Genomic DNA, 27,269 nt, shown 5'->3' on the forward strand with positions numbered 1-27,269 from the left:
CTGCACAGCCGTGGGTTACTTTGGGTGCAGGTTGTTTCCCATGGTTACCTAGTGCTCTATTAGCACATGCCCCACTCCTTGGACCTCATCATCAGATGTAATTTATCTCACTGTGCCATGCCATTACTGAAACCCACTTACTTCAGGCTGAATTTAGCCATTAGTCTATAAATTTCTGGGTTTTCTGGCTGGGTAAAGAGTCTATCATGAAAAATATGAATTATTTAGAAACAGAATTTCAAAAGGGAGCAGGTAGAAAGCACCTGTGACTGGGAGAAAAAACAGTCTTCTCCAGCTGCAGTGTTTTGATTAGCATTAGAAATATACATTTCTCCAGCACATGTGAATCACTTGGTTGCACTTACAGTGCAAAGTCATTTTGAGGCAAGCACCAGAGCGGAGGTGGTGTGTGGTGCCTGGGGAGGTGCCTTAGGAGGGGAAGCAGGAGTGTTGCATGTTAAGGCTGTGGCATGCCTATTTGGGGTGAATCTTACAGTGTTCTTTAAGGATGAAGCCTTTTTCCTGCACACCCTGTATTTACTAATGCAGTTGACTTGCAGAAGTAAAGCTAAGGCCATGAAACTAGATAACAGAGGAGCTGCTTGGTAGGCAGCCAGGACACATTCCTGGAGGAAACTAAAGTAGGTACAGAGGCAATAAACTAATGGGAAACACTATGCCTGCTAATGAAAGGGAAAATAGTGATGAGGGAGTGTGAAGAGGGATTATTACTGAAGCATTCACACTTATTTGCAGAGCTCCTGCATTTATATTCAGATTACTTGATGATACGCTGACTCATGGAGTTTGCAGAGTTACTCTTTTCCATGGTACAAAACTACCAGGTGATTTTTTTCTTTTTTTTTTTTTTTTTTTAACCAACAGTTTCCAAAGGTTGGCTTTCTTCGCTTATAGTAAATGTCCTAGTTTTAAATTCACTAGTGTAAGGTGTCTGTCTCTGTCTTTTACCCCTGCCTGTACTGAACTGTGTGCTTTTTGATGTTGAAAAAGATATCTTGCACAGATTGCGCCTCGCAGTTGGTAATGAGGAGGAGTTATCGTCACTGTGCTATTCTGTCATCTCAGTATGCTTTCTGTAATGTGAGAGGATTATTACTGATGCTCTGCTGGCTCTATTCATTGTTGTGAATGAATTATGCTTTTAAGCTGGGCATTAGCCTAAAAATACCTTCGGTACCTTAAGTGGGGATTATTATTGCTGGTTGTGTTTATGGTTGTTCTTAAGAGCCCACCAAGAATGGAGCCCCATTGTGCCAAACACTGTACGCGTGTTGCTCTCTGCCCCAGTAAATGTCTGTCTAAAAAGATATATTTAGGGTAGGGCCAGAGATAAAGCATACAAACAGAGTGATTTCACACAGCAAATACTTTTCTGCAATGGATATACAAAGACTGACATCTTTTTTCTCCTGATACTTTGGTTTGTCTGAGGAAAGGAGAGCATCTCTCCCCTGTAGTGTTTTGGGGTATGGGGTAGAGTCCTCCCACCAGGTATCTCAATGCTTGCTTTTACCAGCTCGTGCTGGCTGCAGTTTTATTTGCTTTCCATGGACTTACCTCAGGTGTCACAGGATTTTGGGGTGAGGGACAGTGGGGAGGCGAAGTCAGTGAGTGGTACCATGCAAGTCCAGTTTTTTTTCTCTTTAAGTTTGTCAAGGTCTTTTAATGCTGAATTATTGAGTGTTTGAATCTGAACATGTATTTCACCATAAACAGAACATTTTAGGGAAGAAGGTGAGGAGTTAAGTTACTCAAGGCATTGCCGTTGGATGGCTTATGGGGAAGGCTGTCGGGAGGAAACAACAGAGAATAGTCCATGGGCTTTCTCATTTGCAAAGATTCAGTTGCTGTCTTATTTCCCCCATCGTAAGATTGTCTCTCTGAGTTTTCCAGGTGGATGCATCACAGGGGCTGGAATGTAGCCTGACAGGTAGAAATCAAAAGCAGCATGTCTTAGTGATGCTTTGTCAACTGTGAATAACAAGAAACATTTGGGGGTTTGTTCTGAAAATCCAGATGCCATCCATTTTCAGCTCTCAGCCTCTGCTGCCCTGGGCAAACCTCATAATATGTTACGGGCGGAACATTTGCTGTGCTGTGTATTTTGCTCCCACAGACATTTGCCTAATCTATCTGTATGCAAGTCTAAATTGGGTGTCAGCTTCTTTCTGGAATGAAATCTCTATTGCCCTTGTAACCTGAAATCCAGAGGACAATATTGAACATGTTCTGTGGCCGATTTGTGCTTAACTCTTAATAATTTAGGTGACCAATTGCATGAAGTTAAAAAACAAACACAAACTCTCTAGAGCATTATGTTTTTGCATAGTGATGCTGATAAATAAACCGACAGTGGAGAGGGTGAGACCAGCAGCAATTAGTCAGAGCTTGGTAGTGACCATTCCCCTGAAAAGGCTGTGAAGTCTTGGTGCATATAATGTCCCTTTTCCAGTCGAGCATCATTTCCAGTACGGTCTGTGAGCAATGGTTTAAATGTATGTTACTCTGGGGTGTGTGTCTATATATGTATGTTTATACATGATCTGGAATTACTTAGCCTGAATATTTCAGGATGATTGTTTGATATAGCGATGTATGTGACAATATATAGATCTATTCATTGAAACAACAACATTCAGCGTTTATATAAGTGTTGCACGCTGCAATACACTTACACTTGTATCACTGGGTATGAAAAAGTATACCATGCCTTTTCTTGACAGTGCACTTCAGAATATATTATAGGAGTAATATTTTACCAGCCTAACTCTCTTATGATACTAATTTCTTCTGCTTCCATTCCTCTTTCTTTTAAACTTTGAATACCAAAAGGAGCAGATTCACCACAGGACTCTCTTCTTTTACTGTTTAACATAGGTTGTGTCTTTATAGATGTAACAAAAGTTTTGTTCTTCATAAATTTCATATCAATGAGCTAGTGGTAAGCTGTTAATTAGAGTAGCCTTTTGAACTCCAATTTTCAGCTGGTAAGAATGGGAGAAAAAACAATGACATGCAGGATAGTGCCATGCAATTTCTCCAAGTAAAGATCAGTAAATTTTCTGACAAGGCTTTGATGCTGAAATGCTGCCTTACTCATAGTAAACACCCAAGTGAAGCAAATATTCCACCTATCTGACAGGCCATGAATGCTTCCATTAGCATGGGATAATTCTAATGCATTTAGTGTGTATGTTTAATGCTAAATGCATTAGCACTTAATGTCAGGAGCTTGTGACCTGCTAGAGTCAAGGGGTTAACACAAATTAAGAATTGCAAGAGAGATTTGTCACTCTTTATAGCTTTGTGTTAGAAGCCTTAATTTCATTACTGAAGCTTACTCTGTAAGGAAAGAGTATTATTTTTCTGATATGCTCTTTTTCTTTCTTTTGAAAGTAAAGACCAATTACCCTGCTAGCATTTGCTACCACAGGAACACCTCCTGAGAAGCCCCACTCTTAACATCATGTAAATATACCTAGTAATGTAGTAAAACCTGCAGAATGTTACCTAAGAAAAATTTAGCTACCCAGCCTAATTAACAGATTAACATTACAAAATCAAGTCTGCAGTGGACACCTGTGCCTAAATGTGGGCTTTCATTTTCTTGTCCTCTCTAAAACCAGAACATTTTGGACTACAGCTGCATGAGAGAATGAGGCCAACATGTGAAATACAGCAGCCACAACTACAGGGAGCTTTTCCTCACCATCCAGTGAGGGTTAAGCAGCCCTTAACCTTTCCGCTTGACCTTGCCCCTCTTGATACTTCAGCAGACAGTGGCACAGCTGTGCAGTGATCCTCAGTAGGGATCAGCCCAGGTGAAAAACAACATGGGAGGGGAAAGTGGCATGACAGAGGGGTTGGCTTAGAGTCTGGAATGAGCACGGAGGGATGAGCATCAGTTTTGCCATATTGCTGATGACTGTTAAACTGCACAGAGCTTGCTTTATTATTCAGTGAGATATGAGGAAGATGCACCTGATCTCTTTTACAGCACTGCTAAGCGATACTGCTTCATTGCCTTAATAGTAATTTCTTCTAGCAGTAGTAGTGTTAAAGTCAATGGAACTGCAAACAGAGCATAAAGAATATGCCAGTCTCGGTAGGGTCAGGATGAAGAGCTGTTGTGTTGATTGACCTCAGGAAAAAAATATTTTGAAGGGTTTTAAAAATTATTTTAATTAAAACATGTATTTTGATGAGTGGAATTTATGCTAATTGGCACTTGTACGTCACCCTTGTTCTAGAAAAAGTTTTAGAAATCTGAAAAACTTCAGCTTCTCGTGGTGCTTCAGTGAGATGATGCTTACCTGTTCCTCACAGAAAGGCAGTAAGGGAAATGTTTGCTCACCCATGGCCAGTGTGTCAGGGCCCAAGCACACCAGCAGGTCTTAATTGCTCTGACCAGGGGATTCCCTGCAGGCGCCTGCTGCCAGGGCTCCGTTTCAGCTTGTCCCTGGTCCTTGCTGAGCCATGGCAGAAGGTAACGTGGCAGGAAAGAAGACTTTGTCACTTGATTCCTGCTCAGACACCTTTGCTCTGTTTTCCTTGAGGGCATGTTCTTGTGCTTGGTACTTTTCTACACTTGGAGTGTTTTGCTACTGATAGGCAGCTGGATGCACAGGTGTACTTTATGCAGCATATCTTGACTCATAGCTTGTGGGCCAGGTCCAGCCTGAGGAACACCTATGTGATTTGCTACCTTTTCCACAAAGGAGGAGTAAATACTGCTCTAAGAGCAGACATCTCTTGCACCCTCCCTCTATCTCTAACGTTTCCTGCTGAGATCTGGAGGTGGATCTCGGAGGGTCTGATCCTACTCTTACCACTCTGTGAAGAATTGCCTTGAGATCCCAACAATTTGTTTCCTTCTGTCACTACATCACTTCCCTGCCCCTGTGTCTCCCAGCTGCAATCTTGGTTCTCCAGCACACGCATGCACCAGTAATGAGGCTGGGGGTACAACTATGGCTTCTGAGAGGACCAAGCATTCATCTCTCTAACTGAAAGGTTGAAGAGCGTGTTTCCTTTCCCTTTCAAAGTATTCTTAACATCTACCCCTTTCAATAGACATGCATTGTTGCTAACACGCCAGCGTATTTCTAGGGTTATGGCTACAAGAACAAGTTACGACAGGGAAGGATGGAGAAGAGTTACACCACAAGGTAAGAGCTGGCTGTGGAGCAGCTCACACAGTGTAGAGCTGCACTGCTTTACCCTGCAGCAGTTTGTTCATGTAGTACCCTGGCGCTAGCCTCATTAACCCTGCCATGTCCTCAGAGTACAAAGCTATCAAATGAGACAGTCCAACATTTTCTGTGTGTGGAAGAGCTTAAATTGGTTTTTCTACTCCTAGTCTGAAAACCAGCCAACTGATCAGTTATAAGCTACGTGCTGGGCAGCACAGTGTTAAAATGCCTATAACCTAAGATGTATCAATAGTAGAGCCTAAACTGACTATAAGCAGTATGTCAGCATTGAACATTCCTCTGTTTATCTTTAACTGTTTGCCAAGGTATCATTTCACATTAAGGGGAAAATCCAGTTAAAAATCTATTCATGGGAGAAAATCAGCACAAAGTATCTACTGGTAAAGTGTGCCTTGATTTTAATTTTTTTGGCTTTCATTTCGTGAAGTGTTAGATAAGTGGATAAGCAACAGAAATTTTATGATAAAGTTGTCTGTGCTCTGCATTTACATTTGGGTAGTAGTTCCGGATGAGAAACCAAGCCCTGTGATTTGACATGCGCCTTGTGCTGACTGTCATAGCCTTTTCTGAGAGTCTGATTTAGTTGATTTTGGATGAGGTGAAAATTAATTAACAGACACCAGCATGAATGCCTTCTCCATGAAAATCTGAGCGGTGAAGTAGGATGCATGGTGTAACAAATAGGAAGTAAGGATAACTGCTGATATGAAATGAGACAGAAACCTGGAGCTAGTGGGAGTTTTATCCTTATTCTCTAATAAACCCTGCAGTATATGGCATCAACAGGACATCAGCAGGACAGCCTCCTGCAGCAGGATGGAGGTGAATGTCTAGGATATGCAGGTGTGGGCAGGAGCCATTTCCCAGCTGTGGCCTCTTAACAGTCTCTGCAAAACCAAAGGGCTTTATCAGGCCTGAGGCTTCCCACTACACCTGGCCCTTGAGAAGTGTTAGAACTACTCCTCAGCTGGCCAGTGGCTATGATCACTGCTTTCGCTCTCAGTTTCTTCTTGGGCCTTGGGTTTTATTTTGGTCTAACCTTGGTTGCCTCTCCATTCCCCTGGTCGCTAGCTCTGGCTGTTAGGCTGCCCTGCTAATGCCTTGACCGCAATGACCCCTGGCCTAGCTGTCTGTGCTCTATAAAATGAGACCTTTTCTTCATCATACCTTCTTGTTTTAGCATGCCTTGAAACTGAAGAGAGTGATAAATTGAGCTCAGGCTGTACCTTGGGAAGAATTACAGCTGTCTGAACAACCATGCATGCAGGGTGAGTGTTTTCCTCTGTACAGCGGCATTTTAAAGAGACGTTTGCTTAATCCAAACGCTTGTATTAAAAACATGCATTTCAGTAACCCTTGTTTATTAGTCTGTACAGTATTTTGCAGCTGAAATTGTAACACATTTTACTGTGGTTTTGTATGTTGTTTGCGAAAAAACCTCACAGAAAAACCCAAAAAACCTAACCCACCAAAACTGAAAAAAAACCCACCACAAAACCCAAAAAAACCCCAACCCACAAAACTTGACAAAATTTCTGATTTCTTAGCTGCTGTACCAACTATATAAATAGTCTTGCATATCTCGGGTTTTTTTCGTCTTTGACCTCCCCAATATAAATTTCAATAGACAAATTCAGATCACAAACAAAAAAAAAACTGCTTGCTGTTTGTAAAATGCATATAGTTGCATTGTAAATTAGTGTAATGGATGTAATCCAGTAACACTACTGTCAGGATCACTTTCTTTATGCTTGTTAAAATTACATATACATTTAAAATAGATTTATAACTGTCTGTTTCTATATCCAAGCAAAATCTGGCATTTTACTAGCTGTGCCTTTGGTAGTTAAGGCTTTTGTAGATCTTTTCATGCTCTCTTTGTGGTTAGTGAGAACAGGGACTGTTTTGAAGTTTCTTCTTTTTAGGATCTGCAGCTAAAAATGTGCCTACTCATTTATGTTAGTGCCACAGTTGTAATTTATTAAAAATATATATAGATGGGATGGAAACTTATACATATGGATTCATGGAAACTTCAATTTTCTTTATACTTACAGCAAATATTCTAACTCCAGGTTGAATTTTGCTTCTAAAACTTGAGTTTGTTGGATAGCCAAGAGACCACTAAGTTATCTGTGGCTTTAATGATGCTTGCTTGTACTGTCACACCTACCAGTGATGCATGTGCTTGGCATCAGCAGCTCTTCCAGCGGTGCCTTGCTCAGGCTGCTTGGTGCTGCTGGTCACTGCTGGCACTTTTGGGTGCTGCTGTTTGTCCAAGGACTAATAGTGGGAGGCAGACTTGCTTAGACTTGTCCAGACATTCAGGTCAGCTTGAAACTGGCTTAACAAACCTTTATTAAGTCTGTGTGATGAAAGGCAAACATCACCCTAGGGAGTTGGGATCAAGCAGATGGAAGCATCCCATCTTCCAGATGGGAAAAATCTCAAAACAGTTCCAGCTAGAGTTCATCTTTATGCAGCATAATCCTCTTATGCATCCACCTATTTCTTCTCCCACTAAGTGGTGGTTGGATATTTCATTCGCAAAGTGTGCATGCAAGCTTCACTTACAGTGCATGCTATGTGTTCAGTGTATGCTGTATGTATTTATATGCTGCAGTCGTGCACTTCCCATTCTGTATCTCTTCATCCACATGACACCACAATGCTGTGTACAGACCTTTGTTAATCCTTGGACAGCCGACATTCACCTTGTTAGCCTGTCCCGCAGCTGTTGATCAGTCACTCTCAAGCTCCCTTTTTTCCCCAGCTGCACAGCTACCATGATTAAACTGCATATTCTTACGACCTTCATAGAAGTGTTCTAACCTGTTCCAGGAATGATCTGAAAAAATGGTTGGAACTGTTTTCTTGCCTGTTTGCAATAATCTGATGGCAGCATGTGCATCTTTGTATGCACAAGTCTTTGGGGGGTCAAGGCCTCACTGGTGTCTTCCAGGTTCATCCAGCATCAGCTTGAATGAATTACTGCTTCATGCAATCACCGAACGGAGAAGGTAGTGTGTTCTGGCAGAGCAGAACCTCGTGGGCAGTAATTAGACGTAGCATCTGTAAATTACTTTGCAAACCACATCTGAAAGGTGCTAAAGAAGCACCTCTACAGGGATTATTAATGCATACAAATAAAATGAAATTTTGAATGCTAAATAACTAAACAAAGTCCAAAGACAGATATTAAAGGTGTGCTAGAAAGGCTGTAAATCAGTTGCAGCCAATAGGTTGGAACAGCGTGTGGAAGCACTACAAACACATCTGTCATCAGGGTAGCTGTAGCACCCTTATTTCCTGACTGCAGAAAGAGAAGCTTTGATCACAGCTGTCACTGAAGCACTAATTTCTTTAAAAAATAGTTAAAAGCCAGTATAAAGTTTAAAAAAGAACGAAGGTTTATGACATTGAAAACTTGTTTCAAATGTTTTCTTCCTTTCTTAGTAAAATGTATTTTAATGAAAGTAACTTTAAGACCCCAAAGATTTTTAATTTGTAAGTTGATTTCATCCTTTTCTTCTTGCTTACCTGTTGACCTCATTTCATCAGCTATCTAAATGCAATGTTTCTTTAATTAGTGAATAGTAACTAACATCAGGGAACTGGAACTGCTTGGATTGTATTACATAGTGCTGTAAATCAGGTCAAAACAGAGCTTGGATACAGAAAAGAAATTCTGCTTTTCAGGTGGGTATTTACCCTGATGTTTTAATTCAGGTCAGTGGTAAGCTTTTAAGGTAATCTCTCAGTCACTGCACTGTGGTTCTTGGAGCGCACAAAGTGGATTTCTTTAGTACGAAACTAAGTCAGAAGAGATGCTCCAGAAATGCACCTAATCTGTCTGCTAATGGACACTTAGCCCACTTAAACCAAGCCTGGGCTAGGCTGAAATAACTCCCCCAAAATGCAGGGCCCTCAGTACAACTGTTGTGCTCTGCAGATCTGCTCCTGTAACACTCGGGTAGCCTGTGATTCCTGTGTTGCATGCTCTGCCTTTACTCTCCATCTGCTAAAGGTGGTGTTAAGGTTGTGGGATTTTTTTTATTAAGGACGCGCTATGAACGTGTGAGGGGTTTATGGCATTTCAGCTCCTTGCATAAAAGGGAGCGTGAAGGCTTGTGGTCAGAGAAGGTGGAGGGGAATAGGCCTGTGTTTATTCCTCACTCTGTTGGACTTAGAGAAGTCCAAAGCATCATAACTGGAGTCAGAAAAGTCCCACTGTGAGAAACATATGATTGTACTTATTTCTTCACTTTGAAGTAGAAAGAAATGATTTAAGAGCTGGCTGTGAAAGTAGGCATAGACATAAAGATAGACATAAAGAAATCATTCTGACATTGCTGCTTCCTAAAGATCCTATAAAGCGATGTTTGTTTTTGAAGCTGTTCTTCAAACTCTTCTGCATTTTTGCCAAGGCCCTCCGTAATAAACAGTACATCCGTAACAAGTGATACCTTCATAGAATATTAGCAAATCAAGTGACCAGCTCTGGTTTTAACTGCTGCTTCTAGAAACAAACCACCTACAGCTACGCATGGAATTGCACCCATTGTTTGAGTGGCAGCAGTGATAAACCAGAAGACGAGTATTATCCTGGCTGCATCCATCAGCTCATGTTATTCCACTAAAGCATCCTGAGAGAAAGGGATAATTCAGCTATAGGAAGTGTTTTGGTTAGAAGCATGGAGCAATTGGATCGACTTCTCATCTGACTTGACGATAACTATGCAAGCTTACTCCTTGTGAAGCTGCAACCATTATGTCTGTATGGGAAGATGTCTGCTGTCTCTGCCAATTCCCTGAGCTAGGTGGCCATGAATCAGTGCTGCTTGTTCAGACACATCAGGCCACAAAGCAACCCCTGTACCAGTAAGTTCTGTCTCTCCTCTGCAGGCTTGTCCCAACACTGATATCCATCCTTGGGGCTGGTCTGCCTCCCCAGGCTTGGAGTGCAGGAGACGCTGTCCACACCTGAGACGATGCATATGTAGGAGCCAGACTGGAGCCTAAACTTGGGTTAGAGCTTTATCTGATCCTGCCTTAGTATGATATATTAACATGAAAAAGAATGAGAGACCAACATATTTCTCCTTCATGGTCTCCTTGTATTGGTCTGTGTTTTTGCAAAAGTATCTTGGTCTTGAACCAGTTGGGCTCCCACTCAAATCTGAGGCAGACAGGAGGTCTATGAGGGGAGGTAAATAGAATGGGAGCAAACATTAATTTAGATTTAAAAAAAAACCAAACAAAATGAAACAAAAAAAAGAGGTGCTTACATTATCTGTCTATCCTCATCTCTGAAAGAAATTTTTAACCCTTCATGTCAGTATGTCAAATTAAGATTGTCTGAAAAAATAATTCACTGCTTTGGTTATTCAGCTATTTCATCTACCCCACATAAATGTAGGAAGTGTGAAAAAATTTCTGCCATATCTTTGGTAACAATTTGCTACTGGATGAGAGAAATTATCTCCTTTGGTGTAATTTGATACTTTGCTTATTGTTGTTGAATTGCAGGTGAGTATCAGACTGAGAGTTAACTGTGTTAACTGAGCTAGAAATACGTGAAACAAAATAGAGAATCACTTGCATTTATAAATGTTGGATTCACCCATATTTTGATTGTTGATTGGCTCTTAATAGTATATTAGGATAAGGAAATGAATGTTCGGAAACAGTGAAATCCTTATGAATAGAATGGATGGTATAAACCCAGATAGTACATGGGAGGACAGAAATGTATGGTGGTGGTTAAACAAAGCTGTTTGCATTTGTATTGGAGGTAGGGAAGTGTCTGAGGGGAAGAACTGTACGGGTTGGGTTTGTATCCAGTACTTAAGATTTGGCTGTGTGGGTTGGATTTTATTATTTGTTGGTTTTGTTGATTTGGTTTGGTTTTACCATTCTCAAATGATGATAGTGAATTATTAGGATATGTTGTTTTGCACTGAGATTTCAAAATCTGCAGAGGGAATTTTCTCCTGGATATTGCCTTGAACTCTGAACAGTATAACATTCTGGCTAATGTGTTAAGTGTTACATCTTTTATCAGGATGTCAGACCTACTAAAGTAAGCACATATCTTCTGGATTTGAATATGTGTGAATCCTGGATAATTCTACAAGTGAGTAAGTGTAGGATAATCCATCTTAAGTGACATCTCATTTCTGCCTTTCATTTAGTTAAAGCCAATAATAGGCTGAATAAGGAGCAGATATAATCTCAGATATGCTGTGTTAGTACTTACAGTGCTTATTCAGTGGTACCAGTTGTGTGAATATGTGAAAGCCCTGAAAGATCTTTTGAATAATACCCATGCAGGTTAGCTGCTATCGTATCCTGGTATCTTCAGAACAGGACTGGGAGCAGAACCGCTTTTCTATCCTTGAAGACTTCAGAATTTCAGACTTTTAGTGCTGGTGCACCATTGGCGCTGAAGCATTTAGAATTTCTTTGGGGTGTGCGTGGACATAGAAAAACCTCAAACAAATTCCTAGAAACTTGGAACCCCCTCCCATTACTGTCCCAGAACAGGTAGTATCCTAACATACTGTTGGGATTTATTTAGGTTTTTTTTTTCTCTTGGGGGGGGGGGGGATTGGACACAATTACTAATTTGAAAAGGTTATGAAGCTTCTAGCTTCACAAGTATCTGCTATTGTAAGAACTACTCTGGCAGTTGATTTGCAAAGGGTAAAAGCAGTGACGTGGGGAATCTAGTAGCAGAGATATATAACGTTAATCTCATGTCTTCTTCAGTGTATCATTATCGTAACAGACACTGTATGCAGCGTGGCTAATGCTTTGGACTATCCAGGCAGTCACGTATTTTGCTGCCACAACCGCAACTCAAGATACAGATCCATGCCTAATAACAGTAAATTTTTTCATATAACTAACATAATATGTTTCTGTGCTGTAAATACAGGCTGGAAGATACAGGTTGCGGGGAGAAGGGAGTGAAATTTTCTTTGAGAAGTCTTTTTTTTTGTGTTTGCTTGAACAAAGGAGTTCAGCAAACACTGAGGAAGGGAAATTGGCTTTTCTCTGAAGATCAGGGAAGTCAGCATTTGTTTAAGCAATCTATCGTGCCTTTCAAACGAAAGCAATGGGAAATGACAGGTTTGCATTTTAGGATGTACTATTCCAGTGTCTACCTGCTGCTACAGAAGTACGGGTGAATCCTGCCCTTCCTTTTAAAGACAATTAAGGAGTGAATTTTCTGGGGCATATCTGGAGAACCCAAAATGTTTACTGTTATCATGCTGCCCTTTAAAACATCAAATGCTTATGGCCAGGTGTTAGTCCTTGAGCCAGAGGCCACCTTGTAGCAGCAGATGAATGACCTCTATCACAGAGGTATGTGTGGCGATCCTGGAGCCAGTTAGCTCCTTTATCTCGGTTCAGAGGGGCCAGCAACTGGAACTGTTGCAGCTGGGAAAAGGGATTTTCCTGAGGTGAGGGAGACACTCCCTGGCTGACAGCAAAGCACCCTGATTAGAGGGTATCTCAGCCATCTCTCCCCCTGCTGTGGGCCAGGAAAGGGGGTTCAAGCTGGTGGATTTTTTTTCTCCCTAGAAGGAGTAGGAGCTGGAAGAGCAGTATACATAGTTTTCATAACTGACCCTCCTTTGAGTGGGATGCTGCACTGCATGACCTTCTAAGGTCTTCTCCAATATGAACTATCCTACATCTTAATGAAAACCAAAACTATCACTTGGTGACCCTGCCTGGAAGCCTCTTCCCCTCCCTGACATTTTTTCTTCTGCAGGTGTGGACATTAGAAGCTGCTGGCTGTGTAGGAGCAAAGTTTCTGTGTTAACTTGAAGATCTGGCCTTGTTTGAGATGTTAAGCATTTCTTTATTTATTGTTATTCTAGATGAGATGCAGAGTACGACTGAACCTCTGTCTTAACAGATCATTTGGATTTCTTGAAAGATCCTTAAATTCAGAATATGCTGAGTTCACATTGCCCTACTCCCCTTGTGAATATAGATTAAGACTGTACTGTATGTGAAGAAGGACCTTGCCCTGAGTTTGTCATTAGTTTTCATTTCAGTTGGCTTGCTGTTGGATAGTTCTTCCTTTTTTTTGGTCCAAGCCTGGAAGGGAGGGTTCTTTGGTAAGTTTAGCAATAGCTGTGTAAGCTTTATTTTTACTTAGCTGTGTTATTTCTTTCTTATGACTGTTGCAATTGCCTGCCATCTGGGGGCTTCTGGACCTGCTTCAATAAATCATATTCTCTTTTCCGGTTGCTCTGAGGATTTGTAAAAGGAGGGGAAACTGGATGAGTTTAGTGGGCTGCAAGCTGTGGAAGGGGCATTAGACATACTTTACTTGTTTGTGCTTACATAAAATTGTTGTGGTGAGTCACCACAAAGGACAGCCAAGGAAGAAATTGGCAGCTAAGAAATTTTTGACAAGTTGATACAATGTGAACAGTGAACTGCTAACCCCCTTTCTACTTTGCCTATAGCAGGGCATTGTTGCTGAACTTTATAAATGTGTGTGCGCTCTTGGGTGGATCAAAACATTGTCAGGAACCATCCTTGGAAGTACTAACGCCTACCAAAAATGCCACCTTCTGGAGGTGCAGTCATCAGAAGCTGCATTGTAGAGAAGTTCCCAGGAGACCCACTTGTATGCTATAGTCATATGCTTCTTCAATTTTCTTTCCCAAGAGACTGTGAAATGACTCAAACCAGCAGCCTTCTGTGATTCCAGCATCTGTATTCATGAGCTAGAGGACGTGTGTGATGCAACATTTCATTTTACTTTGTTTTATATAAATTTTACTTGGCGTATTACTCATCCCTCCCTTTCTTCCTTTCTCCCTTTCTGTAAAGATACCATTGGCGTAGATTGCCTCAGACCAATTTTTACTTTCGTTACTCTTTTTCCCTGGATCATAGTCCTGCTCAAGTAGCTTGCTGGCTTTACGGTCACCTTTGGTCTAACTGGCACATTGTCGTTCTATCAGCAGTTCTGTTTCTGAATTGCCATGTTTAATAATAGTAGTGTTGAGATTCAGTATTGTCAACTTTGACTGTCCCCTTGACCTCCTCGTTTTCCTGGGAGGTTGTTGGGTTAGCTATATAATGGGAGAATATGTTAAAAGAAATGCTGTGGCATTCATTACTCTTCCTATGAACCTTCATTTGTAAATGCTGGTTAATGGTGATGTAGCTGCTGTCCAGTGTGCTCTCAGTTAGCATGTGTCATGCATGCAAAATAGATATGCCTTGCTTCACTGCAAAATAACTTACCATTTGCTACTGGCACGGTAGTGAGAAGCAAGCTGTCCCGTCCCCCTTTAAAGCAATAATCCGTTTAATATGCAGGTGGGTTAGGTCAAGTGGTTGGGTTAAAAAAATCTTTTAGTAGGAAGAAATAACCATACAAGTGAAATAGCCATACATAATTAGCTCTTGGCTTTGTTTTTAATGAGTCTAATCCCAGGGTTTAGTCTTTTGGGCCTTTTTTTAGAAATGTAGGTATTCCAGGTATCCTCTTAGTCCTCTTGCAACCTGCTGACTTGGTGCTGATGCTTTCTTAGAGAGCTAGAATTAACATGGCGTCAGCCTCGGTAGGTCCACAGGAATGATAAACATTAGAGTCAGGTCACCTCAGGTATGCTTACTCCTAATGGGCAATGCGAACTGCATGTAATGTGTGTTTTACATACGATAGGGTCAGATCCCAGATGTGAAGAGTTCTCTGGTAGGCTTCATGCTGCTCTTTGGAGCAATTAGTCATCTAATTGAACTCTTGTTTTTTATTTGGAAAAAAGCTACATGTCACACAATAACTCTAAGATACTTTCAGAAATCTCATTAGGAGCATCAGAGTTGTGTGGCTATGTATTTGGACCTCTAATATTACTTGAACATGTAGTCTTCCGTTCAGCGGCAGGGAAGTAAATGATGTACAGAAAAGAGCCCCTTGTGAAAGTTTCTTACATCAGTCTGTTCAACATTGTAAGCGGCGTTCTCTCTTGCCTACCTAACATTTGCACATGATAAGCAATGGGACCCTAATCCTTTTGCCCTTTGTGTGTTCACAGTTATACTGAGATCATCTACAAGCAGGTTCCACTGTACATGTAGGGCCAGACTATCAGTAATTGATCACAACTCCAAAGACACCTGCTGGTAGTCTGTTTATAAATCTAGTCCATATTGAGTGAAGTCCTTGGGGATAAAAGAGCTTTATATATGCGAAATATTCATTTTTTTTCTTCTAAGTGGGGTAAAGCTGTTTCCACCTTAAGGGATGAAAAACCTGGCAGTGTTCATGGAATTGAGCCCATCTTTTAATGATTGTATCAGCAGAGTTACCAGGCTGACATTTGATTATCTCCAAACAGTGTAGTGCTGCATTACCACCTCTCCCACATGGATTGCTTATCCATGCCTTTTGCAACACCCTGGCTGAACTAATTCAGCTGTCCCTGGAGTGCTTCCAACAGACACAATTCACTGGTAACAACTGGTTTGAAAGTTTCCTTTCCAGGATTTTAACACAGTCTTTGCATGTTTATTTTATCCCATAGTATGTCATGCTGACTCACAGGTACAGGTACAGAAAGCTGTATCTCACTTTGCAGCACGTGACTTAACGTAGTCATTTTTAATATCTGAAAACAAAGGTCTCAAGAGACTTACAGTCAATGAGTAAAGTGAGTTTGGTGACCCTGACCTCATCTCTAGTAGATGTTTGTCTGCAACATAAACCAACCACATGGATTGGCATGGCTCATGGCAATTAGCAATCCTCTCTTATGTGAGATCCAGGGAAGGGCTACCTGAGGGTGCTGCAGGCCACAGCTGAGGTGAATTAGCAGAGTTATGTCAAAAGCTTGATTCCTGGGCACACCTCATTTGGATCTACTCAGACTTGTAGCAATCTGTTATTACAGATGTGAAGCAGATACCAGTCTATTAAAGGAAGCTGAAACAAGGAAAATGCCATTGGTGTATGTTGCTGAAGTTTTGGGGCTTTAACACCTATAACACTGTGCATGCCACAGTTGCTGTGCTGATTTTTATAAAGGTACAGCGAGACTTTCACCTTCAAACTGTTCATATTATCCTCTCTGTAGCTCTAGAAGTCAGTGCTGGCTGTTGACTGATGTTGCAGAAAGACTTGATGTGGTGGTTGTGGCTAGGTTAAACTCTTCTCTGCATTCATGTAACTTACATGATCTCTCTGTTATTAATATTCTAAGCTCTGTGCCTCTGCTTATAACTAATATGACCTGAAGGGCAGTGCACCTGTTGGGAAAACCTTCATTGCTTTCAGAAGGAGCAAGCCTGAAAACCAGCTTCTCATCAGAACACATCTTCAAAAAGGCTGGGATTAGATCCAGTTTCAAACTTTATGGATAACGCGCCTGTCTAATTTCTCATTTGTATCTCTGCCATTTCTATTGGCAGAGCATCAGATCTTGAGAGAGCCTCCGACCCAATAAAAGCATGAATTATTTAAGGCATGAGTTAATTTTCTTTGGGCATTGTAACAGATTTAAACATGATACCAGCAGAGAGGACTGTTTTCTGGAATTCCTGTCAGGTTATCTTTTAAACATTTTAAATATATTTGCATTATGATCAATTAAAAGGAGCTGAAACAATGTTAATAGTGGATTTCTTATTACTAATGCTTTTAAAATTCCTAGATTTGTGCTTCATGCTTGAGGGTATAACCCCATCTCTAACTAATGAGAGCTAAGAAGCAGCTTCCCTATGGGCAGATTATTGCAGAACTGCTGTATGGCTGCTGGCTTGTCTCTGCAATGAAGAAAGGCCTAACATCTTGCCAGAGTCTCTTCCAACCTCTTCCCTTAGGGCGTTGTTTATTAATTCAGACAAAAAACCCTGAGAGTAATGCAAAACAAAGCTGTTGCTTGAGCACCACAGCCTTTGTTCCACGGCTTCCCCTTTATCTCTCTTCAGTGGGGCTAGTTGGACAGGAAATTCCTCAGTGCATCTTCATCTCACTCTTTTTAGGTGTTATTTGAGTATCAACCATGCCCTTTCCATCCGCATCTCAAAACTGCATGTGGTCGTGGCTAAAGTGGGCAGGATCCTGGATAGACAGCCCCTCCCCCTGGGCTAGTACAGCAATTTTAATGTTTCTTTTTTACTTGCTACAGTAACGAAATGAATACTGTAATGAGAGCACAAAAATGTTTCAGCAATGCTTCAGCAGACTCAAGGAGATGTGGCTGCCTATCTAAAGACTTGTTCAGACCAATTGTCACCCTTGGCTGTGACAACTGTACTTGTGTGATCCAGCATGCTCTCTCAGGAGTAGCGTGACTATGGAGGCTGTCTCTGAAAATGCAATTAGATGACTCTGAAACAGCAAACAGGGATGGTGTGGGAGAGTCTCTGCTTGTGTTGTATGGCTAGATGAGGATGAGCAAGTGGCAGATCTGGAGCTTCAGTGCAATGTTCTGGTCCGGCAGCCAGTGTGCAATGTGCGCTGTGAGACAAGCTGGGAAAAGTACCTCTTCAAACCCAGAAATACACACAATGCCTAGAAATCTGTTTTCATACCAATTTTTTCACAAGTATTGTTTGATATGCAGCTTGATATGCAGTGATCCAACTAGGGATCCCATTTATAGCAGCCACTCATGTCTGAAATTATCAAGAAAAAGAAGTATAGTGCATTCTAATTTAATTATGTGAATCATTTAAATTATTTATAAGGGCTGCTTCAAATCCCTGTTCTGAAAAATCTTTACAGACTGCATGTGATTTAGTATTAACACAACTGAGATGCAGAGGGGACATTAAATGCTTCTAATTTTATTTTTTTTCTTATTTTGGAAAACATAAAAAAGCCAGTAATTGGCTCTTTAATAGTGCTGTAACTGTTGGGTTTTAACCTTATTTCAAAGCATGTTTGAATACAGAGAGCAATTCAAAAATTCTTGTGAGCGGTGGTTTTAGTAGCTACCATAGCAACAAGTATAGTATCCAAGCCCTCTCTCCCCACTGGGGGCTACAAACCCCCTGAAAGGACACTACCTAGACATGTAGAGATAGTTTTGCTAACACCACGTGCATTAGGACAAGTCTCTAAGAGAGCACTCCATTTTAAACTAACACTTTTTTACTTGGAAAACAGGGAGGAATTATTCATCGAGTGATGGCGGTACTAGCTGAGAATGGGGGAAAACTTTGAAAAATAAAATGTTAATACAGTTTGTGTAGTTCATGAAATGATCCACGTATGTTCTTGTATTTTCTAGTTCAGTTTTAGTCTCTTCTGTCTGTATATTTTAGTCTTTTCTATCCCTACACTTTTCCTGTTGTTTAGAAGCCTTCATCTCTACCATATTACCTGTGCCAAGAAAGAAGGAGTCTAATCTTATTAATGCTGTCACTGCCATGTTGCTTTGCCCTTGTGATAATGCAGGGGAGGACTGAGGGCAGAGGTCTGAACAAGCTGTGTATGTTTTGGAAAGAGGAGAGTTTGAGATGGCCTTCTGCTTCTGGGACCTCTGAACCTCTTTGAGGTTTTGCAAGCCAAACAGAACTGAATTTCAGAGCTGTCCTTATCTTAACAATAAGCCAAATCAGAATCCTAGATCTTAATTAACATTTCTGCATTTAGAATTACTTTTGTGAACACAATAGAGCTGATGATTACTGAAAGCCTCTTCAAAGAAGTTAAATTAATCTGATAAATCAATGTGGCCAATGCAGATAAGTCTTGTGGAGCATTTTCAAGCTGTACCAGGATCTGTCAAAAAGAGTAATGACTATCACATTTCTAAAAGTACATATTTTTCAGAGCAGGGAGGAGTAAGATAAACGACACACATAAACTTCACTAACTTGCATGCCGAGTAACGTGAGCATGCAAATAGGAAATTAAACTGGGTCAGCAGAAGCAAACTTGAAGACAATAATGGAGAATGCTGAAACTGTTTTGACTGACAACTGCAGGAGCAGATGGCAAAGGGGCAGTGATGTATGGGAGCCATGGTATGACATTTGCACTCCTTCGGATGTATCCAGCTCAATCATTGTCATCATCATCATCATCCTGCTGTGAATGAAACTTCATTCCCTGTTACATCCAAGTAAGGAGCAGCATATTATAAATAGCTTGGTAGTAAACTCATCACAAAATTGAAGAAGAGCTTCAGCATCAAACTGAAGGGCTCGGGCTATGGCTGCTGTAGAAGATTACAAAGTGAACAACAGGCCAGCTCTGTGACTGCAGCAAACAATGTGGAGTTTTCCAGGGAAGGGTGATACCACTCTAGGGAAAAATCTTGAATCTTATTCTTGTTTAAGATCATCTTTTCACAGTGCCAAGGCTCAGGTGATAGGTGGATTTGGATGCCAGTGATACATGAGTGGAAATAAAAGATAGTCAGGGTAGCTATTTTTATCAAAAAGTAGAAGTGATGAGTTCCTACTGATAAAAAAGGTATTATTTCTCTTTCTTACATATGAAGTCAGAGAAGCAAACAGAAGAGGGTTTTGTACACAGAAGTATAGAAAGAAAAAAAGCCTTGCCTGAAATTAAGAGGAAGAAAGAGGATATACCTAGAGTCAAGGGAAAAAAAAGAAAATTGCAAGTATTAGAGAGAAGTTAGCATTACCGTCCTAACAAGCTCTGACTTGGAGGTTGCGTTCCTGACCTCCACCGTGGCAAATGTCAGGGCTCCCTGGCCTTTTCAATATTCTAATACACCTTTCTGACATTAGAGGATAGAAGATAGGCTGAAAAGCACTTAACAAATTAATACGGGAGGTGTTGTATGCCCACACAGAGTGCTAGGACCACTTCTGGATTACGGGTATAGCAGTTACCTCTGTTGTGCCACATGTCTTTCTGCTCCTGCCTGCAGCCAACTCTTCCATGATGTTCAGTGGGAGTGGTTATGTGATTTATGTTAGATACATACATTTAGATTTAAAGACTTGTTTAATTTTTATTCTTTGTAGTTTTCATGACCCCCTAGTCTTTCAGGTTCTATCTGAACTTGGACAGGGAGTATCAAAAATCTCACGCAAGTTTTTAGTCTCCAGACCTCTAGTCCAAAGCGTTTGTGTGCGCAGCAGATTAACATCCACAGTAAACCTTTGGTAAGTCATACCTCACTGTTCCCAAATGATCAAACTGACTATGCCTGGTAGCTTTTTGAGAATCACTGTGCTATTTTGAATATTTCAGTGATCTAGAATGATTTCTATAGATATAAAGAATCACAAAGGAATCTGCATCCTCTGAAATACGTGCTGCTGTTTCACTCTATGGAATTAGGGGACAGTGTATGAGAATAGGTAACTTGTTTACAAGTTTTTCTTCTCTTTCAACTCTCTGATCGATTTGTGTCACCTTTTTTTCATAGGCAATGCTGAGACAGACTTGCCAGGTCGAGTTGAAAGATAAAGCTGATGAAGGGGGTGGAGGGGGGAAAAGCGGTCCCTTTCTTCAGTTCTGTACAGTGATAGAAAAAGTGGGTTGCAAACTAAAATATTGAATCACAATTCTTCAGGCAGTTTTATACTTGAATCATAGTCTTGTCAAGTCTGTGTTTGATATGGTTTAATTAATGCTTCCCTTTGTGTTTGATTTTGATGTGTACGTGATGGATTCATACAACCTCAAGTGATCAAAAGGAGGCATTTGTCAGTGTCAGAGTCTGTGTTAAGGTCTCAGTTGGCTCCATGTACACCCTAGATGAGGAAGGTGGGGGTGGGTTATTAGAGGAATGTGAATCAGTTATTAAGAAATCACCTACAGTAAATGAAGCTAATACTGTTTTCATTAGGCTGCGAGCAGTACCAGGATCAAATGAGTTTGGAAAGTTAAGTCAAACTGAGTATGACATCCCCCGTAATGTGACAGAGGGTTGTTCACAGCTGGTAGGTTTGCATTTATTAGTAAGGTTTGTTCGTTCTTCCAGTGCAAAATCCTCATTTTCAGCAATCACCATGTGAAGGTCCTAGCTTTTTGTGAGACAATATTTGCAAACACCTTTATTATTTGAGACAATCCAATAGGAAAGAAAGGAGACAGAGCCTGTAATTGTTCACATAGTGACTGGTGGTGGGATCATGCTAACAGCAGAAGTAGTTAGGAGGGAAGCTCAGAAGTCTTGTAGTTGGGATTTGTTTGCAGATGGAACTGGCAGTGACAGCAGACCCAGGATCAGCTTCAGCCAGAGATGACTTTTTCTCCTGTTTCCCTGGGTAACCTCCTTAATCAGGATGTACAGTGGTATTTCACCTTCCGTTCCTGGCTCGTGCCGAGTGCCTTGTGATGTTTCGAGCATCCTCATTGCTCTTCATTTCCTTAAGTGTTAATAAAAGCAATACCTGGTATCTGTAAGGTAGTGCTTGATGGGATAAAGTGCTTTGATAAGCTCTTAATTATATGGTTTCTTATAATTTGTTGACTTCCCTTCACAGCAATAATGGGATGCTTCTAACACAAGGCCTCATTCTCAGTGGTGTCATTTGACATAATTGCACTGATTTCATTAACTTACACTGATTTGCACCCCATTTTTTTGTAAGTCGATCACAATGATTGATTGACTAGGAAAATAGGTTTTATCATCCTTAGTCTCCAAATTGAATGGTTGTAGCAGCTGGATTGTGTTAATCCTGGCAGTATCCTCCTCTGTCTGATTTGCATTGCTGAACACAACCACCCTGTCTTGTCCCCCTCTGCAGCCCCTGCAAATTAGTGGATTAAGCAAAGAGGTGCTTAAGCTTAGCACTGGATTGACACACATGGCTATGCAAATTGTGAAAGAAATAATGAGATTCTTGAAACTTAGCTTGAATATTGGACATCTTCAACATGATAGCATACAGGAAGTAGCAACAACAGTGAAACTAAGGCCCAGTTACAACAAAAAAATCATGATCTTAGCCCATTTTGCTTAACCATGCACTGGGAAAAAAAGCTTACCCTTTCTAGACTGTTGTGGAGGGCACTCTTGAAACACAAACCCTCCTTTTCCTTCTCAGCTTGCCAATAAGAAAATTCTGCACCAACAAAAATGAATGGCAAGTGGTGATAAACAGGATGATTTTTTTTTCTTGTACTGAATTTTATGGGGCTGCTGCTGTTGGTGCTAATATCTCTCTAAATAAAAATCTCTCTCTGTTTTCCTGAACTGTATGTCCTGTTGTGAACAGTTCAGTTTCCTGTGGAAGGTGACATGTGGCAATTAACAGAATCTCAGTCCAACGTGCCACTCAGTGCACTGACTCTTGACTTGAATTTCCTTGGAGGGTTTTTTCCTGCTTAATAAAGGGAAGAGCTCTGGAGGGAAATGTGCCAGCCTGCTATCCAGGGATCAAAGAGATGAGGAGTCATCTGTACTCAGTCATTTCATCTACCAATATCTTGCAACCTTGAGATCTGTGTACCCCCTATGAGCAGGTGGAGGGAAGCGAGTATGTTTTAAACACTGGCAGGAGGCAGTAGCTTGCGTGATGTATACAAAAGTTAAATAAACTTTATAATTTACATACATACGTGGCAGGTGAAAGATGGAACAAAATGGCTCTGCCATCTACCACAGGCTACAAGGGAGACTCAGTGTGTGATTAAATAATGAATAAAATATCATTGCAAATGATAATGTTGTATTGTAAATAATTCCATTTGTTTACCCTACTTTGGCATTGAAGTTCATCTCCCTTGGAGACTTCTTTGACTTTTGATGCTGTTTTGCTTTGTATATGCTTGAATATTTTTTTTTTCTGCTTTCCACAGAACCTTTATAAAGGTTCAGGAACCAACAGAACTAAGTGAATAATTCACAGCAGATAATTTCTTGGCTGAATTTAGTATCTTTATTTCTGTAAAACAGCCCTACATGTTATGTATGTTTTGCACTGATTTATTGTTAAATCTACTATCCTTCTATTTTTATAGATAGAATATAAATTCTAGTCTGGAAATAGTTGATTTTAAAAATTGGTTTATTTGTGACTGGAGAAATACATACTGTTTCCTGCTTGGATTACTACAGTATTGCTACTGGTATAAATATGACCAAACATAATATTAGGCAATGTGAATCTCAATTTTTCTTAATTCATATTTAAGCTATTAAAGTCTGATCTTTCAAATGCTTTAGAATGGGAACATGAAGCAGTCAAGAGATCTGTGTTTTCCTCTAGAGAAATCATATGACGGAATATATTCAAGGAACAGATAGTGCAATTGCTATTAATGGTTTTTACTTGACTTTTACATGGGGAAGCAGTATTTTTTGGAGGTGACTACTGCATAAAAATACTAAATCATTCTTTCAGTGGATAAAGGAGGTGGGCGTGTATATTGTGGCTGTAAATCCAGACTAATGTTTACACCTGAATATTAATCTAAAGATTGGAGTTTAGTGTAAGAGTATATGGTAGATGCTACAGTGATGCGATGCATTTTTGGGGAAGTATCTCAGAAGTCCCTTTTAACTTATTGTATTTGTGTGGAAATCATAAAGAAAATGCTGATCATTTGACTCTGACAGAAGTGGAAACTCTGTTGTAGTAATAATCCCAGAACATGCCTCCCCACCCCTTCTTCCACCCCAGGAGTAAAGGAGAAATACCTAGAAAGGAGCTGTTTGGGGTGGAGGGTACCTGGGGTATTGGGAACAGCAGAGACATGAGACACTATGATCTACTTAGTGTCACTTCCGATGAAAGAGTCTCCTGCTTTTGATTGTTGGATACAGGTTATATTTTATAACAGAGGTCAAAAGGAAACCTCCAGAAAGAAAGTTCATCTTTGTAGTCCACCTAAGGATCCACATCACTCTGTGTGTATTTGAAAGATGTAAAGTCAAGTCATGCTACCTGATCTACTTCCAGACAGTGCCACTAGTCAAACAGCAGCTACCACACTTCAATTTTCTGGTAAAATGGGGGTAATGACACCTCCATTAAGCTCCATGAGATCCATGGATGGGAAGTGTTAAAGTAAAAGCATCACAGCATAAAATTCAGAACATTTATCTATGCGTATGGGACTTGTGGTATTCCTGGGCATGTATTTCATTGAGTATCTCTGTCTTGACTAAAACAGAGATCTGAGGTTTCTTTTTCTTTTCTTTTTTCTTTTTTTTTTTTTTTTTTTTTTTTTAGGTGCCATCAGATACATGTCCTGCCTGAGAAAGCCAAGAGTTTCTTTAAGTCATAAAAAAGAAGAAAAAAAAAATCCCCAGGTTATGATGAAGGATGATGATAAGGCAAGTCAAACTTCTCTTGTTTGGCAAAGGCAAAAGTTTGCTAGATGTTTGCATTGAACCTTACCTGGAAGTTTTGTGTCTGGAAGTTTTTAAGGGTCAGGGGGAACTGAAGTACATCAGTGAAGGTGGGCTCGGTTTCCTCATAGGGATTTTGGGTTCATTAGGCTCTATAATCTAAGGCATTCTCAGATATATCTGACTGCAAAAGGAAGCAGTGTACTTACTCAGCAGCTGAGATGTGAGGCCTTTTGAATTCCTGGCTTAGGAGGCCTCTGCATTGCATCGCAGGTAATTATTTTGTTTCCAAGCCCATAAGGATGGGACTTGTATAAAGAACATAATTTGCTCTGCTTTGAGTACACAAGCCAAAGTCTCTGCATGCAGAGAGACCTCAATATCAATGTCAAGATGTGAAGGTAGAAGTAGTTTTTTCGTAATGTTTCATTACTGTGTGGAACTTTTTGAGTAACAATTAAATGAACCTTTGAGATGAGCTGAATAACAGTGAAACAAAACAAAGTCCACGCTGCGTGCTGCCTGCTTCCCTGTTGTCTTAGAGCAACATTTATTGTAGCTGCTGGGTAGCGTGGCAGGGAAATCTTCTCCTCATTTCCATTTCAAACTCTGCCGGTTCTGAGATGAGTATAATCAGTCCCTCACTGCAGTTGTGCACTGCAGCATCTTTGCTCCTGCTCCCTCTCTTGGGGCTTGCTCCTTTGCTTGCCCAGCTGTTTGTGGCACTCTGCTTCCCAGCTGACTCAGAGGCACTGGAGCTCAGACAGTCTGTGTGAGCACTCCAGTGCTCTCTTATTTAGAGGCACTTATGTGGCTTTTTTGCTCAGACATCTGCGTTTAAGGAGTGGAAATTAATGTCACTTGCGCATAGATCTCTTTCAGTGATCTTCTGCAAGCATTTCCTGATTCTGTATCTCTTTGTTTGGATGGGATTGCAGATAAGCATTTGTACATTGGATGCTCTCAGTACAGATATGTATCGTTATGCTCTTTCTATGCAAGCTGAGAGCCTTCCCAGAGCTCAAGGACTTAATCATACCAACAGCAAGCTTTTGAACCCAACTGATTACCCTGTCTATCTTTCACAAGTATTTTTGCTAAAAGCAGGGAGGAATCTGTACTGGAGTTGGAAGCTAAACCCCAAGTCCCTCAGATCCCACTTTTTACCTGAATCACAAGCCCACAGCCATGGCTTAATCCAGTCTATGCTATGTGAACCTGATGGATATTCTACCAAAATTCTCCCTCAGGCAAGAAGACAACAGGAAGAAAACTTCTGGGGCCTTGAACTCAGAGACACCACAGTTTAACACGAGAAAAATGCAGGGCTTGAGATCTGACAAATATTTTTGTCAAGAGTTATATTCCACACAGAAATGTGGCAGGGCTGGGAGCAGATTGGGCCAACAGACTGCGAGTCCAGTGCTGTTTTGTAGGTATGGTTCCTCTTCCCATCCTCACCCAAACCCCTGAAAAGAAATAGAACGGAAGAAACTCAATGCAAGAAGGGCAATCAGGGTACATCTCAATCACATAATCAATAGGATATTTGACAGCTTTATTCATCTTTTATCACCCACAAGTTAAGGATAACAAAATGTCTGAGGCAGCCATTGTCAAATGGCTCGAGGTTTGCATCAAAGAAGCCTATTAAGCAGGAAGAGCTATTACTCTTGTAATAAATATGTGACATGGTAGAGGTGGTAAGAGATTGGGGCCAGGAGAAATGGTTTAGTCAAATGTGTCAGGTCACACTGACAAAAGGTTAATACCCTGTCACATGGCACATGTTGGTAGCCACCACATTCAGCAACTATTAACACCTCCAGCAAGGCTCCCTCTCCTGTGAGGTACAATAACCACAGATGCTTTAATGATCTTACATATGAAGGAATATGTAAAGCAGCTTAAGTCTCATTCTCTAGTTATTACAAGCTTGATCTCCTAGAATTAGACAGAAACTTTAATCGCTGTCTCACTGCTGTGGTTTGCAAGCTCACACATGATTTTCTTCCTTGCCAGGGATTAATGTTGCTGTTTGGTGACATCCCATTGAAGTGGACAAGAAAAGCAAGAAAGATTCCTGTGCGCAGATGGGAATTCTCCTTTGGGAACACTTCCCAGCAGGCCAGTCACCTGTTGATGGAGCTGGGTCAGGTCAGAGCTTCCCAGAGAAACACTTGGCATCCAACTGTGAACAAAAAGGGAAGTTTGCCTTACCGTGGCTATAAGCTGTCACTCAAAAGTATTTCTGCTATCAAAGTCCGTTCTCAAGCAGCATGAACAGACATCTACTCTTCCTCCCTGCACAGGGGAGGCAGCAGCCAGGAAGGAGAGCCCCTGTGGGAGCGCCAGGCAGGACTGGCCAAGGAGAAGTCAGCATGGGAAGGAAGCGCAATGCCACATCTCCCTGGGCCCAGGACACCTCTTAGTCACGACACTTGATCCGAGAGACCTACCTGCGCTGCCCAAAGGCACGTAAATGTTCACAGTTGCTGCCTGTTGTCTGGCCGCTGCTGGAGACGGGCCGCTGCTGCCCAGGCTGGGTGAGGGCTCAAGTGTCCCGTTCCCCAGGGACAGCTCGTGGCTGCGCCCCCCCCCCCCAGGGGTGATGAGCAGCCCGGCCCCTCGGCCCCACCTGCTGGGATGCCAGCCCTCAGCTCGCCCTGCCATCACCCTCACCGCCGGCCGCGGGGCAGGAGGCGGCAGCGCCGGGGGAGCGGATGATGGTGAGAGGGGGCAGCCGGGGGTCGGGGGGGGGGGT

The 27,269-nt window shown here is 41.3% G+C and overlaps 1 protein-coding gene across 5 annotated transcripts in view; it reads left to right on the top strand.

Annotated features, from left to right (window-relative positions):
- DAB1 (DAB adaptor protein 1) overlaps positions 1-27,269 on the top strand; it is a 566,655-nt gene that overhangs the window by 66,365 nt on the left and 473,021 nt on the right. For 4 of the 5 annotated variants that reach the window (XM_080406380.1, XM_080406381.1, XM_080406385.1 and 1 more), the window contains exon 1: positions 1-26,983. This exon is cut by the window's left edge and continues 21,252 nt beyond it. The gene's annotated coding sequence lies outside the window, so the exon portion shown is untranslated. The remainder of the gene's footprint in view (positions 26,984-27,269) is intronic. The other variant, XM_080406386.1, reaches the window with a different exon arrangement.

This window comes from Falco punctatus (genome assembly GCF_963210335.1).
Source record: "Falco punctatus genome assembly, chromosome: 11".
NCBI lineage: Eukaryota > Metazoa > Chordata > Aves > Falconiformes > Falconidae > Falco > Falco punctatus.